Here is a 20414-nt window from a genome sequence, read left to right on the forward strand (position 1 = left end):
CTGTGCCACTATATCTGTCTGGGCACTCAGTCCAAAAACACGGACCCTAATTAATTCCACGTAAAGTTTTTTTTACAGCTAGCTGATGTTACTGGTGTACTGATTTCCGTAAAGTATCTGAATGAGGCATACTGTTTAATATTGGATGTAACGAGCATCCAAAATATAAAAATTTTCTTAGACTAAAAAATAAAGTGCACAAAACAATATTAATATTTATCTAAAAAATGGTGTAAAAACTATGAAACTGTCAACAAAGAACGTACAACACACAACAGTAATATAAAACATGAACACTATAAAGTAATTATTCTACATCAAAAGCATTAACTTAACTACTAAGTCCATAACCCTAAAGTCTAAAGAACTATTATTAATCCTAACTAAACGAATATATAATGGATTAACATAGTAACATAGTATAAAAGGCCGAAAAAAGACATTTGTCCATCCAGTTCAGCCTGTCATCCTGCAGGTTGATCCAGAAGAAGGCAAAAAAAACTGTGAGGTAGAAGCCAATTTTCCTCACTTTAGGGGAATAAAAAATTCCTTCACGACTCCAATCAGGCAATCAGAATAACTCCCTGGATCAACAACCCCCCTCTAGTAGCTATAGCCTGTAATATTATTACACTCCAGAAATACATCCAGGCCCCTCTTGCATTCCTTTATTGTACTCACCATCACCACCTCCTCAGGCAGAGAGTTCCATAGTCTCACTGCTCTTACCGTAAAGAATCCTCTTCTATGTTTGTGTACAGACCTTCTTTCCTCCAGACCCAGAGGATGTCCCCTCGTCACAGTCACAGTCCTGGGGATAAATACATGATGGGATAGATCTCTGTACTGACCCCTGATATATTTATACATAGTTATTAGATCTCACCTCAGTCGTCTTTTTTCTAAAGTGAATAACCCTAATTGTGATAATCTTTCAGGGTACTGTAGTTCCCCCCATTCCAGGTATTACTTTAGTTGCCCTCCTCTGAACCCTCTCCAGCTCTGCTATGTCTGCCTTGTTCACAGGAGCCCAGAACTGTACACAGTACTCCATGTGTGGTCTGACTAGTGATTTGTAAAGTGGTAGGACTATGTTCTTATCACGGGCATCTATGCCCCTTTTGATGCAACCCATAATCTTATTGGCCTTGGCAGCAGCTGCCTGACACTGGTTTTTGCAGCTTAGTTTGCTGTTTACCAAAATTCCTAGGTCCTTTTCCATGTCAGTTACCGAGTGTTTTACCATTTAGTATGTACGGGTGACTTGCATTATTCCTTCCCATGTGCATAACTTTACATTTGTCAGTGTTAAAACTCATCTGCCACTTCTCTGCCCAAGCCTCCAATCTATCCAGATCGCTCTTTAGAAGTATACTGTCCTCTGTAGTATATATGCAGTATACTGTCCTCTGTAGTATATATACAGTATACTGTCCTCTGTAGTATATATGCAGTATACTGTCCTCTTCAGTGTAAATTACTTTACACACTTTAGTGTCATCTGCGAAAATTTATACTTTACTATGCAAGCCTTCAACAAGATCATTAATAAATATATTGAAGAGAATAGGGCCCAATACTGACCCCTGAGGTACCCCACTAGTGACAGTGACCCACTCTGAGTGTGTACCATTAATACCCACCCTCTGTTTTCTATCATTCAGCCAGTTACTTACCCACATACAGACGTTTTCTCCCAGTCCGAGCATTCTCATTTTATATACTAACCTTTTATGTGGTGCAGTGTCAAATGCTTTGGAGAAGTCCAGATATACGACATCCATTGATTCGCTGCTGTCAAGTCTAGAACTTACCTCCTCATAGAAACTGATTGAATTAGTTTGGCATGACCGATCCCTCACGAAGCCATGCTGATATGGCGTTATTTGCTTATTTCCGTTGAGATGCTCTAAGATAGCATCTCTCAGAAAACCTTCAAACAGTTTACCCACGACAGATGTTAAACTTACCGGCCTATAGTTTCCAGGCTCTGTTTTTGGACCCTTTTTGAATATTGGCACCACATTTGCTATGCGCCAATCCTGTGGGACATTCCCTGTCAGTATAGAGTCCGCAAATATCAGAAATAAGGGTCTGGTTATGACATTACTTAATTCCCTTAGGATACGGGGGTGTATGCCATCCGGTCCTGGCGATTTGTCTATTTTAATCTTTTTAAGTCGCTGATGTACTTCTTCCTGGGTCAGACAGGGCTTTATCTGCTTTATACACCAAACAATGATTGTCTTTTAAAGTAGATTTAAAATGTATATTTCCTTTACTTTTACAGCAATAAACAACTTATTGAAAGAGGTGAAAAAAGTGCAGCGGGAGCAGTGCGACTGAATGAAAAAGTTGAGGGCGCAGCTGCTGAAAAGGGTGAGGGATTAGCAGACCCTAGCAGAGGAGGCCAACAAAAAGGCCATGGATGGACTGCTCCAAAAGCTCCAAGAAATTAAAAAATTGCCTTAATTTTTTATTTTTCATTTTTTTGGGGGAGGCTTCTGTTATTTATATTCTTAATATTTTTTTTATTTAAAGATTGTTTTATAAAACTTTATTGTTCTATAACATTTGTTGTGTTTTGTTTTATTGTAACCAATGGGGTTACAGTACGGACAATTTAGTCTGGGCCAAAGTAATAATTCATTATCATTACATACAGCAGCCGCCGTTACATGGAAACGGCAATAGACATGGCGCCGCTTATGGTCGGAGCCCCGAACGCTAGTGTGAAAGTAGCCTTACCGTGTACCTAATGCTGTCTGTTCTGCAGTCTGTCCTCCTGACCCTGGAATAAAGGGGCCTTACAACAAATGTCTAAAATTACACCGTAACATTACATAAAAATAAAAAACAACACACGTTATCAAACTGTAAAAATTTTATTTATTAAAACAAAAATAATAAAGCAAGCCTCTATGGCAACTTTTTCAGCTCCAAACTATTTTGTCCAGTTTTCGGAGCTGGTGGAGGTTTATTTCCTCCATTTGCCGCAACTTCCGATTAAAGCGGTGTTGAATTTTTTTTAGCTCCGCTACATTTTTTCTAAATTCTTGTTTGGTGGCCTCCAATTCTCGTATGGCCATGTTCACAACTGGAAAAAAAATATATAATTAAAATTAGGGTTACTTATAAGACAAATAGTGCATTTTTTTAATTTTAATATAACACTAGTTTCTGTTGTCCCCTCATTGTTACCACTTTTAACCACTTCACGACCGGCCATTAAGCGTAGGCCTCAGCGAAACGTGACTTGATGCAGAGGGACAATCTATTACGGATACGGACCAACAAACACCCTGCCCCCAGGCATAATCGTTTGTGAACCGGGGTGCAAATGCAACTCAGCTAAACAGGCAGCCATGTTAACTAAGGGCTGCTATTTGTCAGATTCATTACACATGTGCATTACAGCTCCGGAGATGCAGGGTGTTGTGGGGATCTTGGGATGCTTGTGAATATGTTATGTATATCAAATTATAGTAATGTGTGCACATATTTACCCTCCCGGTGGGGGATGTAGACCACCTCTTCCTCCTCTTCTGGAGCTGGGGGGGCGGAATCAGGTGGCTGGGAAGGTCCGGCCTCCTCCTCAGTGGCCTCTGTCTCGGCAACATCTTGGGGGGAAGTGGCCTCTACATTTTCCCCCTCCTCCTCTATGGCCGCCTCAACATTTTCCCTCTCCTCCTCCATGGGCGCCTCCACATTTTCTCCCTGCTCCTCGTTCACCTTTTTTTTTTTTTGTTTTTGTGGTGGCGGATCGAGGGAACGGGTTGACCTGTAATAATGACACAATGTTAAGAATTTACACAAACAACTCATAAACCATAACCAAGGTAAAGATCAAGAAATTCCTATATGGTGGAATCTGCATGGGATTATGAATTATACCAATAGTGGATTTACCTTTAAAAAAAAAAAAAAACTAGTCTAAGTTACAAGGTAGGATGAGGTAACATGGGATTTGTTAGGAAGGTGCCCTAAAGGGTATTGTGACTGGGTATTGGATGCTTAGGTAAAGCAAACAACAGTTCAGAAATTAGATAAGGGGTTATTGGATGGTGTTATGTTGGGTATATAATTTTTTGTGGCTGCCAGCGTTAGACTGTCTGCTAAGCCGCATTTTGAAGATCTGTTGATTTAGTTGTCACGGTAACTTTATAATTAGAAGGAGGCTTAAAGTCTCCCCTTTAAGTGTCACTTTGACGGTGACCGCCCCTTTAACAGTGACTTTGATGGTGACCGGCCCTAATACACAGTGACTTTCACGGTGAACGCCCCTTTAACTGTGAACTCCACAGCTCCCGTCAATTGGCAGTTAGGATTTAAGTGAAAGGCTGGCACGCTTGTATTGGATAATACAGGTCATTTTTTGGGAATCTCGTGTACGTCGTAGAGAGCCGAGACCCTGCAAGATTTATTTCCAGGTAGCAAGGGATGTGTATACCAAGTTTCGTTTAAATCGATGGTTGCGTTTATAGTTTTTGCGGAACATATATATATATGTGTATATATATATATATATAATCTTGAATCCCATGCAAATTAAGTGGGGGATGTATGTAATGGTCGGGGACGTTGACCGGAATGCTGAATGATGTTTGCAGTTTATGTAGATATAAACGTGTGAAACGTATGAAATCATCCGGTGACATCATACATCGGTACCGCGCTGTGTGTATAACAATATATATACAATCTCAGCGAGGTAGAGATGTATGATGAAACCGGAAGATTTTGTACATGTCACAACAGGTATTAAGTAATCATTTGAAAAGGGATGAAACACGGATGTAGTAGAGGTAACACACATGCTTTATGAGACGTGTTATGTAAACTTAATGCAATTAAATGTGTTAAGATATTTTAAAAATACCTTGTGTTTCAAGATTACGTGATAAGTTAAGAAATTTGAGTTAAGAGGTTGTGTGTTAACCCTACTACATCTGTACGGATTAGCAGCATAACTGAATATATACATTACTGAGTGTTGTAGAGAGAAATACAAAAGTCATGTAAGCATTGTACCTGGGCGTAATCGCCGACTGTACTCATCGACCATTTTTTTGTGTAGGCGCTTCAGGTCACAAAACTTTTTTTGTATGGCCTTGTGGTCGTGCCATATCTCGCTTTTTAATTTTAATTCGGCCCGGACAGACTGCACAATGGCCAGTTTTTCGACCCTTTTGCTGGTCCATGGGTATCCCCGCTCCAGAAAGCGCTGAAGGATAAAGATGAAAGCATATCATCCCAATTTTTTTATTATACAAATATTCAAAGAAATATCCACCCAAAAAAATAATCAAAAAGTAGTTACGCCTTTAACCCCTACACACATTATCACGTAAAAGTATGTTATTGCGGGGATGGGGACAGGGGATGTATGGAGCGGGCCTCTGCAGTGAGCCGCTCCATACGAACGATCTGCCGGCTATATGATACAGCCGACATCCGGCCGCACTAACAGGAAGCGGCGATCGCGCCGCCCCTGCCATTCAACCCCTCAGGTACCGCGATCAAGGCTCAGTGCGGCACCTGTGACGTGATGCGCCTCCATCTTCCTTCCAATCGGAGCCCCTGCAGTGAAATCGCGGGGCTCCGATCGGTTGCCATGGCAGCATGGACGCTGCTGAAGCTATTCAGGCCTGCCATGGCTTTCTCCATACTGAGCTATGCACGAGGCACAGCGCAGAATGGAGTGTGTAAGAATCCTATTCACCGTAATAGATCTCTATTATCGTGAATAGGAGACGGGATCAAAAGATCCCATGTACGAGACCCCTATGGGGGCTAATTGCTGTAAAAAAAAAAAGTTAAATAAAGTTTAATAAACACCACTATATTAAATGTTTGAATCACCACCCTTTCCCAATTTTACATATAAAACTATTTTTCTAATACAAAACATGGTAAATTAAATGGTGGCATTAAAAAATGCATCTTGTCCCGCAAAAAAAAAGGGCCTCATATAGCTATGTGAACGGAAAAAAAAAAAATATATATATATATTTGCATACACGAATATTTAGCAACACTCAATCTAAATATAAATAATAAGTCAATGGGGACAGATCCGTTTGATGTTGACACTATATGGCTCAATTTTCAAACGGATCCGTCCCCCATTGACTTTCAATGTAAAGTCTGGACGGATCCGTCTGACTAACTTTCACACTTAGAATTTTTTCTGAAATATAATGCAGACGGATCCATTCTGAACGGATCCCATCGTCTGCATTATAGGAGCGGATCCGTCTGTGCAGACACCAGACGGATCCGCTCCGAACGCAGCTTGCAGCGCTCGGGTGTCCGCCTGGCCGTGCGTTACATTGAAAGTCAATGGGGGACAGATCAGTTTGAAATTGAGCCATATTGTGTCAACTTCAAACGGATTCGTCCCCATCTGGACGGATCCGTTTGACTCCGCGCGGTCAGGCGGACACCCGAACGCTGCAAGCTGTGGTCGGGTGTCCGTCTGCTGAGCGGAGTGGAGGACAGACGGTGCCAGACTGATGCATTCTGAGAGGATCCGCATCCACTCAGAATGCATTGGGGCCGCATGGATCCGTTCGGGGCCGCTTGTGAGAGCCTTCAAACGGAACTCACAAGCGGAGCCCCGTACGCAAGTGTGAAAGTAGCCTTACAATGTAAGTCAATGGGGACGGATCCGTTTGACGTTGACACTATATGGCTCAATTTCAAACGGATCTGTCCCCCATTGGCTTTCAATGTAAAGTCAGGACGGATCCGTCTGTCTAACAATTAGACTTAGATTTTTTTTCTGAAATATAATGCAGACGGATCCGTTCTGAACGGATCTCATCGTCTGCATTATAGGAGCGGATCCGCTCCGAACGCAAGTGTGAAAGTAGCCTAAGGCTAGAACGGATCCGTCTGCATTATATTGTAAAAAAAAATTGAAGTGTGAAAGTAGCCTCAGACGGATCCGTCCAGACTTTACATTGAAAGTCAATGGGGGACGGAGCCGTTTGAAAATTGAGCCATATTGTGTAAAATTCAAACGGATCCGCCCCCATTGACTTCCATTGTAAGTCTGGACGGATCCGTTTGCCTCCGCATGGCCAGACGGACACCGGAACGCTGCAAGCAGCGTTCAGGTGTCCGCCTGCTGAGGGGAACGGAGGCCAAACGCTGCCAGACTGATGCATTCTGAGCGGATCCGCATCCACTCAGAATGCATTGGGGCCATACGGATGCGTTCGGGGCCGCTTGTGAGAGCCTTTAAACGGAACTCACAAGCGGAGCCCCAAACGCAAATGTGAAAGTAGCCTTAGTAAGCTGTAGGTCGAGTGTTGCTAATGCTAAATATTGTTCTGACATGCATGCAATATGAAATAAAATACAGTGCTGTAATACAATATTACTTACAGTGAGAATAATTTCTTCTTCATCCTTTTGAAATCGAATTTTGCCCATTTTCGATCACCGATTTTAAGACAGAAAACTCCACTGGAAGCAATGCAAAACCAAAACCAAAACCAGGGCACATGTCACGTGACACGATTACGTCACTCATAAGATCGATTCCTCATGCGATCATTCATAACGTTCCCGCTTTTCGGGTAGAAATCGGGAATTCGAATAACAAGATCGATTCCACCCTGCTTCTTGCAATATAGCGAATATTCAAAAAAATTTAGAATCAATCGATTTAGCTAATATAGTGGTATAATCTTATTTTACGAAATTTCGTAATATTGCTCTAACTTCGTCTTTTAGAATATTATGAATATTCTAAAAGACGAAGTTAGAGCAATATTAAGAATATACGTAAAAAGTTGAAATCGCAATTCGATTATTATAACTTGAATTAATCGAATTGCGATTTCAACGTAATTCTCAAATCCGACAGTACATTCTAGTATAGGAAGACGTTCCCATGGTGATGGGGACACTCCATGAGCATGGAAGTCGGCAGAAGCGGCAACGGGCACTGACTGGAGCAGCCAGGAAGCCAGGAATCCAAAGGACAGGTAAGAACTACTTTAGGGAAGTGGGAAAGTAAAAAATATAACAATAAAAAAAAAACAAAAAAAAAACGAATATTCGATTTCGTGAATATATAGAACTATATTCTAAATATTCGCGAAATCTCGAACTTACGATATTCGAGAAAAAAATTAGCAATTTGAATATTCGCGCTCAACACTATTCAATACATTTTGTGGTTGTCAGGGCCAGATATAGTGAAAAATATAAATATAAACTACATCAGAAAACAGTGTCTGTACCGCAGATTCCAATAATCTGGGCCTAAAATTGTGCACATATTCTGTGTGTTTCTGTGACATATACTGTCCTGCATCAGAAAATAATGTCTTTAGAGCAAAATCCTAATATCTGGGCCTAATCTAGTGTCCATATTCTGTGTGTTTCTGTGACATATCCTGTCCTGTATCAGAAAACGGTTTCTTTAGAACAAAATCCAAATATCTGGGCCTCATCTAGTGTCCATATTCTGTGTGTTTCTGTGGCATATACTGTCCTGCATCAGAAAACTGTTTATTTAGCAGACTGTAAAACAATCTGCGCCACATCTAGTGACAAAACAATTAAAATGAAGAAGGCGAGCACTAAGGGACGGGGAAGTAGGCGTGATGCTGATGGTGCACACAGAGGCCGTGGCCCTGGGCGCAATGAAACTGTGCCTGCAGCCAGTGCACCAGAAAAAAATAAAACATCCACTGTACTCAGCTTCATGTCCAACTTAGCTGGGCGGCGCAGGACAACACTGTTCAAGTCGGACCAGTGCGAACAGTTGGTCGGTTGGCTTGCTAAAGATAATGCTTCCAGTCGATTAAGCACCACCCTGTCTTCCACCAAGTCCAGTCTCTGTAACCAAGAGTCTGGTCAACCGAATATTCTCTCTGATCATAGTAACTCTCTCCATGGAGAGGCTTGCCAAATGAGTGATCCCACACTTGGATATTCGAAGGAGCTCTATCCAGCGCCACTATTACATTTGGCCCTCGTGCCCAGCACGCTTAAAGAGGGACCCGAGATTTTGTGCCCTGATTCCCAACCTCTTGAGCCTTCACAGTCTCAAGAAGATGACGGTGGTGAACGGCAATCATTCGTTCACGAGGTGGATGATGATGAGACACAGTTACCAATCACTGAGGTTGTGGTTAGGTCAAGTCAGGAGGATGAGCAAAGTCAGGAAGTGGAAAACGAGGTTGTTGACGATGAGGTCACTGACCCAACATGGGAAGGTGAAAAGCCGAGGCAGTGGGGTTGCAAAAGGGAGAAGTCGTCCCACACCAAACAGGCCCGCAACCGTTACACCGAGCACCCCGATGCTTAAATCGACCTTGCCAAGGGCAGGTGTTCCGCAGTATGGCGCTTTTTTCAGGAAAGTGCAGACGACAAAAGAGTGGTCGTTTTTAACCTGTGCCGTACCAAAGTGAGTCGGGGTGTGAACACTAGCAACCTCACCACCACCAGCATAATCTGCCACATGGCATCCAAGCACCCTAACAAGTGGGCCGAACGCCTGGGTCCACAATCTGGGTCTGTGGGTCACACCACTGCCTCCTCTTCCCTGTGTTACGCACTGATAGTCAATCCCCTGCCGAAGGCGCAATGCCCATCACCCTGCACCTGGACCTTCGCATGAACCATCAGCAACAACATCCACTTCCCTGTCCCAGCGCAGTGTCCAAATGTCCATAACACAATCATTTGAACGCAAGCGCAAATACCCACCCACAGGCCATTGCACTAAATGCGCAACTTTCAAAATTACTGGCCCTTAAAATGTTGCCAACTTGACCCACCATCTCCACCCAATCAGATTTCAGCCATTGACCTCCCTTGGATGTGGTATCCCTTTTTCAAGCTCCCTATCCAGCATCAAACCCTGATTCCCTATTACACGTGATCACCATGGTAGGCGCAGAAAAGAACATTGAAAGTTGATAGGGCAGACATCCAAATGGATCGCCGCCATCACGGGGACGTGCAATCGCCTAGACGTTAACTAGAGTCACCAATGCGGCAGCAGGCCCTCACCCCTAAGGTTTTAGATGGTGAGATCAGCAGGCCCGTGCTCCAAATGTTTTTGAGGATTTACCAGCATAATTTTTCAAGGGTCTGTATGATGCCCTGCTTTATGTGTAACAAAGGGTGTTTTGGAGTGCCGTTCCTTGTAATTTTTGGCAGCCCTTTCACTTAATGCATAGCATTTATGAGTGTAGGAGTCCCACTACCTGAACAATTGTACCACAATGTGAATGAGGACCTCCTTTATGTGATATACAGTCTGTTTCGGAGTGCTTCTTGCTTGTAATTTTATTACAGCACTTGCACTTTATATACATATGAATATACAGGAAAGAATGTTTCCTAACAATTTTTCCTGTAAAGGGATTTTTTGGGGGGGGGGTTTGTGCGTATTTTTGTCAGTCTGTAAAAGTGGCGTACAACTCGGACAACATGGTTCCCAGCAGCGAGTCCAAGATGCATCCAGACATCGTCCCCATGCTGTTCCCAATCCATTTCGGTGGTGTTTATGTCACTTTCTGACTTTTTCCAATGGACCAGGCACCCTCCCCTCTTCAGAGCAGGGGGTGCCTGGTTGTCTTCCGTTGACTTCCATTATACTCGGGTCCTCGGCCGAGCACACGAATATAGCAATGTGTTCGGCCCGAACATCCGAATACTTTGGTGCTCGATCATCACTAGTAGCCACCATTTTGCAGATCAGAAGACAAAGGAGAAGGCATCTGCCACCAAAAAGGGATAATTTTTAAACAGTTTTTAATTTTAGAAAAAAATCTGGTGGTGCAGTGTGTTAAACAGGCTATTTGTTACCACCAGCTACCATCTGTTTACCCATAGTCATATATGTCACCGTCACTTTCACATTACTAATGCTGTATTGGTGATAAAGAGCTTGAAGGGGTTGGATACAGTCCCAGGAAACCCCAGAGTGTTGTAATACACAACTTTTTAGGGCATTTGGGGCACTTTCAATTCGGGTCAAATTAATTCAGACTAAAAAAATCTGATTTGATATGACTGAATCAGACATGAAATGAATTTTGGGAAATTCGCTCATCTCTACTCGCTAGGCAAGCAAAAACCAATATGCAGAAATAGTATATTGGGGGACATTTACTAAGCATGTTGCGCCAGGATAATGGCATACAATGCGCAAAAAAGAATGGTGTTTTGATTTGCGAAAATATATCAACTGTTTTCTCTGGAATTTTCATCATAAAGAATGTATCACCCCAGACATTAGTTATAAATGTCAAAGTGGGCGGGGCTATCAAATTGGCGCAAATCATAACTCATTTATGATCCTCTTATTGTCAGAAATGGTTCTAATTATTGCGGACAATTAAGCCAGCTTATGTGGTGGTGTTTTGTGTAAAAAGTCGCATTTATGGCAGAAAGATGCAACTTTTTGTCAAGTCACATTTATGAAAAGAAAAATCAACTCATCGTGGTATTAAAATAGGACACTTTTATTTGTATCTAATGTAAATGAGTTAAACAACAGGGTTTTGTCAGTAAATTGACATTCAACAAAGCAATGACAAAAACGTCCCAAGTCTGAGAAATGCAAATGTTTTCATTACATTTTATCTCTGTTTTGGACCCACTCCTAAGGCTACTTTCACATCAGCATTGTGTTGTTCGGTTTTGAGATCCGGCACCAGCTCTCAATACTGCAGCACAACCGGAACCAAGTGCACCAGAATGCATTCCGTCCAGGTTTGTTTCATTCCCATGCCGGACACAAAACTGATGCAAGTAGCATTTTTATATGCAGCATGGGTAAACCGAACAAGCCGGATCTGGCACTAAAACCATTGTAAGTCAATGGGCGCTGGAATCCGTTTTTTTCATATCCATAAAAATCACTATTGCACTATTTACAAAAACGCTGCTTGTAGCATGGGAAAGAAACAAACCTGAACAGAATGTATTCTGGTGTACTCCGTTCCGGTTTGTTCAGTTTTGTCCCAATTGACAATGAATGGGGACAAAACTGAAGCGTTGTGCTGTGGTTTTGAGAACTTCTCCTGGAAAGTAGCCTTAGGAGTGGGTCCAAAACAGAGATAAAATGTTATGGAAATAGTTGCCTCTCTTCTGTGTTTTGGACCCATTCCTGCTTTTGGCTTATAAATACTGATCAAATATGCTCAAAATACAGGATCCTTTTTTTTTTCTTTTTGTTCTTCTGATGGATAAGAGGAACGGAAAAATAAACAGTGTTGTCAACACGGCCAAACGGAGACAATAGGGGCCACATAACACAGTGGGGATGGGAATCAACAGAAGTGGCAGTAACAGTGACAATAATGGCCCCATGACAGTGTGTGTGTGTGTGTGGGGTGGGGAAGCAACAGTGACAATAGTCGCCCCATGATAGAGTGAGGAGGGGGGGCAGCAGCAGTGACATACAGCACATGATGGTGGCAGATCACAGTAGTAGGAGAACACAAAAACAGCAGTGTGATAACAAGACCCAGTGGCATGCATATCCTGTTAAAAATGTAACATGTACATATCAGTAGGCCAAGAAGCCCTATTGTAGGAATGGCAGTAGAGGCAGCAGGCAGGTGGCATCAGGCGAGTGGCAGCATCAGAATAGTGGCAGCAGGACACTACAGTATAATCATTAATGGCAGAATGATCTATTCTGTTGCATCAGGCATTGTAGTCTGGAAATCCGGGTTGATCCACGCCTGATTCATCTTTATGAAGGTTCGTCTCTCAACATTTAGGGAGGACAGGCGAGTTCTCTTAGCAGTAATTATACCCCTCACTGCACTGAACACCCGCTCTGATGCCACACTACCGGTTGGGGAGGAAAGCATGCCCATGGCGAACACTTCAAGTTTGCATGCCCAGTAGTCCAGGGGATCTTGGATCATGGGTGACAGGGTTCAGTCCAACTATGCCCTCACCTGCTTGTTGAGGATCTGCTGCATGTCCTGCTGCTGCTGTTAGGTGGTTTATTCTGTAGGCAGCTGAAGAAAACTGCTCATCATAGACTCCAGACTGAAGATTTGTAACATCCCGGAGTATGTTACCAAACTCTCTTTCCCTGCTACCACATGTCAAGTGTAATTATACGGTCACTATTGTCATTCTTGTCATCATATGCATTTTCTAGGCCTGTTTCATGTAATTGCTGTAATTTTCATGTTCACCAGCAGGTGGCAGCAATGTGTTTAGCATAGACTTAGACAGTTTAGCATATCTGGACTGAGATAGTACATTCCAGTCTGCCCCCCTTCCCCTCTTTGAGGAGGTGTGGAATGTTCCCACATCCTGCCTCATGGGGAGGAAAGGAAGTTCAGTTTAGTGTACCAGCCACCCCGGCTTGGGGTAGGCTGTGTTAGTAGGAGCTCCCAGAAACAGGGATCCCAAGACAGGATCGAGCCTCGGTTGAGGCCAAGATCACTCTTCCCAGCCTGAGCCATCAGCCTCAGCTGGTTGACAAGAAAAGCAGCCATCTCCAGCCTCCAGGAGGAAGCGTTCCCTGTGAGCCAAGCTGTGAGTACATATCCAGAGTCCAGGAGAAGCCAAATTCCTCCTCAGCTAGTCAGGCCCATACTAAGCAGAAGACAGACAGAGCAGAAGATAAATACCTGCCAGATTCTCCAGGCACATAGTATAGAAGCAGAAGAGATATTGATCCCTGCCATACATTGCCTATACCTGCTGGGACCTAAAGACTATTGCTGTAACTTGTACGGATTTCTGCTGCTATTAAGTAAAGACAAGTTGGATTATATTACTAGTCTGGATCTCATTTACTGCTACCAAAGTTCCTCAGTTATTCCTATCATCTAGGGATGAGCGAACTCGAACTGTATAGTTCGGGTTCGTACCGAATTTTGGGGTGTCCGTGACACGGACCCGAACCCGGACATTTTCGTAAAAGTCCGGGTTCGGGTTCGGTGTTCGTCGCTTTCTTCGCGCTTTTGTGACGCTTTCTTGGCGCTTTTTGAAAGGCTGCAAAGCAGCCAATCAACAAGCGTCATACTACTTGCCCCAAGAGGCCATCACAGCCATGCCTACTATTGGCATGGCTGTGATTGGCCAGAGCACCATGTGACCCAGCCTCTATTTAAGCTGGAGTCACATAGCGCCGCCCGTCACTCTGCTCTGATTAGCGTAGGGAGAGGTTGCGGCTGCGACAGTAGGGCGAGATTAGGCAGATTAACTCCTCCAAAGGACTTGATTAACTGATCGATCTGCAGCTGTGGATCATTGAGCTGCTGATCCTCAATTGCTCACTGTTTTTAGGCTGCCCAGACCGTTTGTCAGTCACATTTTTCTGGGGTGATCGGCGGCCATTTTGTGTCTTGTGGTGCGCCAGCACAAGCTGCGACCAAGTGCATTTAACCCTCAATGGTGTGGTTGTTTTTTGGCTAAAGCCTACATCAGGGTGAAGCTGTCACACCAAGTGCATTTAACCAGCAATAGTCTGTTCATTTTTTGGCCATATACAAAATCAGGGGCAAGCTGCGCCTGTCACCAAGTGCATTTAACCCTCAATGGTGTGGTTGTTTTTTGGCTAAAGCCTACATCAGGGTGAAGCTGTCACACCAAGTGCATTTAACCAGCAATAGTCTGTTCATTTTTTGGCCATATACTAAATCAGGGGCAAGCTGCGCCTGTCACCAAGTGCATTTAACCCTCAATGGTGTGGTTGTTTTTTGGCTAAAGCCTACATCAGGGTGAAGCTGTCACACCAAGTGCATTTAACCAGCAATAGTCTGTTTATTTTTTGGCCATATCCCAGTCTAATTCTGTCACTAAATCCATACCGGTCACCCAGCGCCTAAATACTAGGCCTCAAATTTATATCCCGCTAAATCTGTCCTTAGTGCTGTAGCTGGGCGAGTTATTTAGTGTCCGTTCAAGCACATTTCTTGTTCTGGGTTGAAATACAATTCCCAATTTAGCAATTTCATAATTTAGTGGTTTCTGCTATATCAGAGCTATTTGAAATCTATCCCTAAAAGGGTATATAATATTCAAGGTGCACATTGGGTCATTCAGAATAACTTCACACACACCCGCTACTGTGTATTTCCAAGTCTAATTCTGGCACTAAACCCATACCTGTCACCCAGCGCCTAAATACTAGGCCTCAAATTTATATCCCGCTAAATCTGTCCCTAGTGCTGTAGCTGGGCGAGTTATTTAGTGTCCGTTCAAGCACATTTCTTGTTCTGGGTTGAAATACAATTCCCAATTTAGCAATTTCATAATTTAGTGGTTTCTGCTATATCAGAGCTATTTGAAATCTATCCCTAAAAGGGTATATAATATTCAAGGTGCACATTGGGTCATTCAGAATAACTTCACACACACCCGCTACTGTGTATTTCCAAGTCTAATTCTGGCACTAAACCCATACCTGTCACCCAGCGCCTAAATACTAGGCCTCAAATTTATATCCCGCTAAATCTGTCCTTAGTGCTGTAGCTGGGCGAGTTATTTAGTGTCCGTTCAAGCACATTTCTTGTTCTGGGTTGAAATACAATTCCCAATTTAGCAATTTCATAATTTAGTGGTTTCTGCTATATCAGAGCTATTTGAAATCTATCCCTAAAAGGGTATATAATATTCAAGGTGCACATTGGGTCATTCAGAATAACTTCACACACACCCGCTACTGTGTATTTCCAAGTCTAATTCTGGCACTAAACCCATACCTGTCACCCAGCGCCTAAATACTAGGCCTCAAATTTATATCCCGCTAAATCTGTCCCTAGTGCTGTAGCTGGGCGAGTTATTTCGTGACCGTTCAAGCACATTACTTGTTCTGGGTTGAAATACAATTCCCAATTTAGCAATTTCATAATTTAGTGGTTTCTGCTATATCAGAGCTATTTGAAATCTATCCCTAAAAGGGTATATAATATTCAAGGTGCACATTGGGTCATTCAGAATAACTTCACACACACCCGCTACTGTGTATTTCCAAGTCTAATTCTGGCACTAAACCCATACCTGTCACCCAGCGCCTAAATACTAGGCCTCAAATTTATATCCCAGCTAAATCTGTCCCTAGTGCTGTAGCTGGGCGAGTTATTTAGTGTCCGTTCAAGCACATTTCTTGTTCTGGGTTGAAATACAATTCCCAATTTAGCAATTTCATAATTTAGTGGTTTCTGCTATATCAGAGCTATTTGAAATCTATCCCTAAAAGGGTATATAATATTCAAGGTGCACATTGGGTCATTCAGAATAACTTCACACACACCCGCTACTGTGTATTTCCAAGTCTAATTCTGGCACTAAACCCATACCTGTCACCCAGCGCCTAAATACTAGGCCTCAAATTTATATCCCGCTAAATCTGTCCCTAGTGCTGTAGCTGGGCGAGTTATTTAGTGTCCGTTCAAGCACATTTCTTGTTCTGGGTTGAAATACAATTCCCAATTTAGCAATTTCATAATTTAGTGGTTTCTGCTATATCAGAGCTATTTGAAATCTATCCCTAAAAGGGTATATAATATTCAAGGTGCACATTGGGTCATTCAGAATAACTTCACACACACCCGCTACTGTGTATTTCCAAGTCTAATTCTGGCACTAAACCCATACCTGTCACCCAGCGCCTAAATACTAGGCCTCAAATTTATATCCCGCTAAATCTGTCCCTAGTGCTGTAGCTGGGCGAGTTATTTAGTGTCCGTTCAAGCACATTTCTTGTTCTGGGTTGAAATACAATTCCCAATTTAGCAATTTCATAATTTAGTGGTTTCTGCTATATCAGAGCTATTTGAAATCTATCCCTAAAAGGGTATATAATATTCAAGGTGCACATTAGGGTCATTCAGAATAACTTCACACACACCCGCTACTGTGTATTTCCAAGTCTAATTCTGGCACTAAACCCATACCTGTCACCCAGCGCCTAAATACTAGGCCTCAAATTTATATCCCGCTAAATCTGTCCCTAGTGCTGTAGCTGGGCGAGTTATTTAGTGTCCGTTCAAGCACATTTCTTGTTCTGGGTTGAAATACAATTCCCAATTTAGCAATTTCATAATTTAGTGGTTTCTGCTATATCAGAGCTATTTGAAATCTATCCCTAAAAGGGTATATAATATTCAAGGTGCACATTGGGTCATTCAGAATAACTTCACACACACCCGCTACTGTGTATTTCCAAGTCTAATTCTGGCACTAAACCCATACCTGTCACCCAGCGCCTAAATACTAGGCCTCAAATTTATATCCCGCTAAATCTGTCCTTAGTGCTGTAGCTGGGCGAGTTATTTAGTGTCCGTTCAAGCACATTTCTTGTTCTGGGTTGAAATACAATTCCCAATTTAGCAATTTCATAATTTAGTGGTTTCTGCTATATCAGAGCTATTTGAAATCTATCCCTAAAAGGGTATATAATATTCAAGGTGCACATTGGGTCATTCAGAATAACTTCACACACACCCGCTACTGTGTATTTCCAAGTCTAATTCTGGCACTAAACCCATACCTGTCACCCAGCGCCTAAATACTAGGCCTCAAATTTATATCCCGCTAAATCTGTCCTTAGTGCTGTAGCTGGGCGAGTTATTTAGTGTCCGTTCAAGCACATTTCTTGTTCTGGGTTGAAATACAATTCCCAATTTAGCAATTTCATAATTTAGTGGTTTCTGCTATATCAGAGCTATTTGAAATCTATCCCTAAAAGGGTATATAATATTCAAGGTGCACATTGGGTCATTCAGAATAACTTCACACACACCCGCTACTGTGTATTTCCAAGTCTAATTCTGGCACTAAACCCATACCTGTCACCCAGCGCCTAAATACTAGGCCTCAAATTTATATCCCGCTAAATCTGTCCCTAGTGCTGTAGCTGGGCGAGTTATTTAGTGTCCGTTCAAGCACATTTCTTGTTCTGGGTTGAAATACAATTCCCAATTTAGCAATTTCATAATTTAGTGGTTTCTGCTATATCAGAGCTATTTGAAATCTATCCCTAAAAGGGTATATAATATTCAAGGTGCACATAGGGTCATTCAGAATAACTTCACACACCCGCTACTGTGCATTTCCAAATCTAATTCTGTCACTAAACCCATACCTGTCACCCAGCGCCTAAATACTAGGCCTCAAATTTATATCCCGCTAAATCTCTCGTTACCGCTGTCCTGTTGTGGCTGGGAAAGTTATTTAGTGTCCGTCAAAGCACATTTTTTGTTCTGGGTTGAAATACAATTCCCAATTTAGCAATTTCATAATTTAGTCGTTTCTGCTATATCAGAGCTATTTGAAATCTATCCCTAAAAGGGTAGATCATATTGAAGGTGCACATAGGGTCATTCAGAATAACTTCACACACACGCTTCTGTGCATTTCCAAGTCTAATTCTGTCACTAAATCCATACCGGTCACCCAGCGCCTAAATACTAGGCCTCAAATTTATATCCCGCTGAATTTGAATACAATACATTGGGCCAAATAATATATTTGTTGTTGTGGTGAACCATAACAATGAGAAAAACATCTAGTAAGGGACGCGGACGTGGACATGGTCGTGGTGGTGTTAGTGGACCCTCTGGTGCTGGGAGAGGACGTGGCCGTTCTGCCACATCCACACGTCCTAGTGTACCAACTACCTCAGGTCCCAGTAGCCGCCAGAATTTACAGCGATATATGGTGGGGCCCAATGCCGTTCTAAGGATGGTAAGGCCTGAGCAGGTACAGGCATTAGTCAATTGGGTGGCCGACAGTGGATCCAGCACGTTCACATTATCTCCCACCCAGTCTTCTGCAGAAAGCGCACAGATGGCGCCTGAAAACCAACCCCATCAGTCTGTCACATCACCCCCATGCATACCAGGGAAACTGTCTCAGCCTCAAGTTATGCAGCAGTCTCTTATGCTGTTTGAAGACTCCGCTGGCAGGGTTTCCCAAGGGCATCCACCTAGCCCTTCCCCAGCGGTGAAAGACATAGAATGCACTGACGCACAACCACTTATGTTTCCTGATGATGAGGACATGGGAATACCACCTCAGCATGTCTCTGATGATGACGAAACACAGGTGCCAACTGCTGCGTCTTTCTGCAGTGTGCAGACTGAACAGGAGGTCAGGGATCAAGACTGGGTGGAAGACGATGCAGGGGACGATGAGGTCCTAGACCCCACATGGAATGAAGGTCGTGCCACTGACTTTCACAGTTCGGAGGAAGAGGCAGTGGTGAGACCGAGCCAACAGCGTAGCAAAAGAGGGAGCAGTGGGCAAAAGCAGAACACCCGCCGCCAAGAGACTCCGCCTGCTACTGACCGCCGCCATCTGGGACCGAGCACCCCAAAGGCAGCTTCAAGGAGTTCCCTGGCATGGCACTTCTTCAAACAATGTGCTGACGACAAGACCCGAGTGGTTTGCACGCTGTGCCATCAGAGCCTGAAGCGAGGCATTAACGTTCTGAACCTGAGCACAACCTGCATGACCAGGCACCTGCATGCAAAGCATGAACTGCAGTGGAGTAAACACCTTAAAACCAAGGAAGTCACTCAGGCTCCCCCTGCTACCTCTTCTGCTGCTGCCGCCTCGGCCTATTCTGCTGCTGCCGCCTCGGCCTCTTCCTCCGCCTCTGGAGGAACGTTGGCACCTGCCGCCCAGCAAACAGGGGATGTACCACCAACACCACCACCACCACCTCCGTCACCAAGCGTCTCAACCATGTCACACGCCAGCGTTCAGCTCTCCATCTCACAAACATTTGATAGAAAGCGTAAATTCCCACCTAGCCACCCTCGATCCCTGGCCCTGAATGCCAGCATTTCTAAACTACTGGCCTATGAAATGCTGTCATTTAGGCTGGTGGACACAGACAGCTTCAAACAGCTCATGTCGCTTGCTGTCCCACAGTATGTTGTTCCCAGCCGGCACTACTTCTCCAAGAGAGCCGTGCCTTCCCTGCACAACCAAGTATCCGATAAAATCAAGTGTGCACTGCGCAACGCCATCTGTGGCAAGGTCCACCTAACCACAGATACGTGGACCAGTAAGCACGGCCAGGGACGCTATATCTCCCTAACTGCACACTGGGTAAATGTAGTGGCAGCTGGGCCCCAGGCGGAGAGCTGTTTGGCGCACGTCCTTCCGCCGCCAAGGATCGCAGGGCAACATTCTTTGCCTCCTGTTGCCACCTCCTCCTTCTCGGCTTCCTCCTCCTCTTCTTCCACCTGCTCATCCAGTCAGCCACACACCTTCACCACCAACTTCAGCACAGCCCGGGGTAAACGTCAGCAGGCCATTCTGAAACTCATATGTTTGGGGGACAGGCCCCACACCGCACAGGAGTTGTGGCGGGGTATAGAACAACAGACCGACGAGTGGTTGCTGCCGGTGAGCCTCAAGCCCGGCCTGGTGGTGTGTGATAATGGGCGAAATCT

General features: G+C 43.7%; 1 long non-coding RNA gene across 1 annotated transcript; it reads right to left on the bottom strand.

Moving 5' to 3' along the window:
• Window positions 1–3747: 3747 nt before the first annotated feature.
• LOC122930748 lies at window positions 3748–5206 on the bottom strand. Its single transcript, XR_006388171.1, has 2 exons — window positions 5032–5206; window positions 3748–3781 (listed from the first exon to the last, which is right to left on the bottom strand). It is a non-coding gene; the product is annotated as an uncharacterized LOC122930748 (long non-coding RNA).
• Window positions 5207–20414: the final 15208 nt, after the last annotated feature.

Source organism: Bufo gargarizans, chromosome 3, assembly GCF_014858855.1.
Source record: "Bufo gargarizans isolate SCDJY-AF-19 chromosome 3, ASM1485885v1, whole genome shotgun sequence".
In the NCBI taxonomy this organism is placed as follows: Eukaryota; Metazoa; Chordata; class Amphibia; order Anura; family Bufonidae; genus Bufo; species Bufo gargarizans.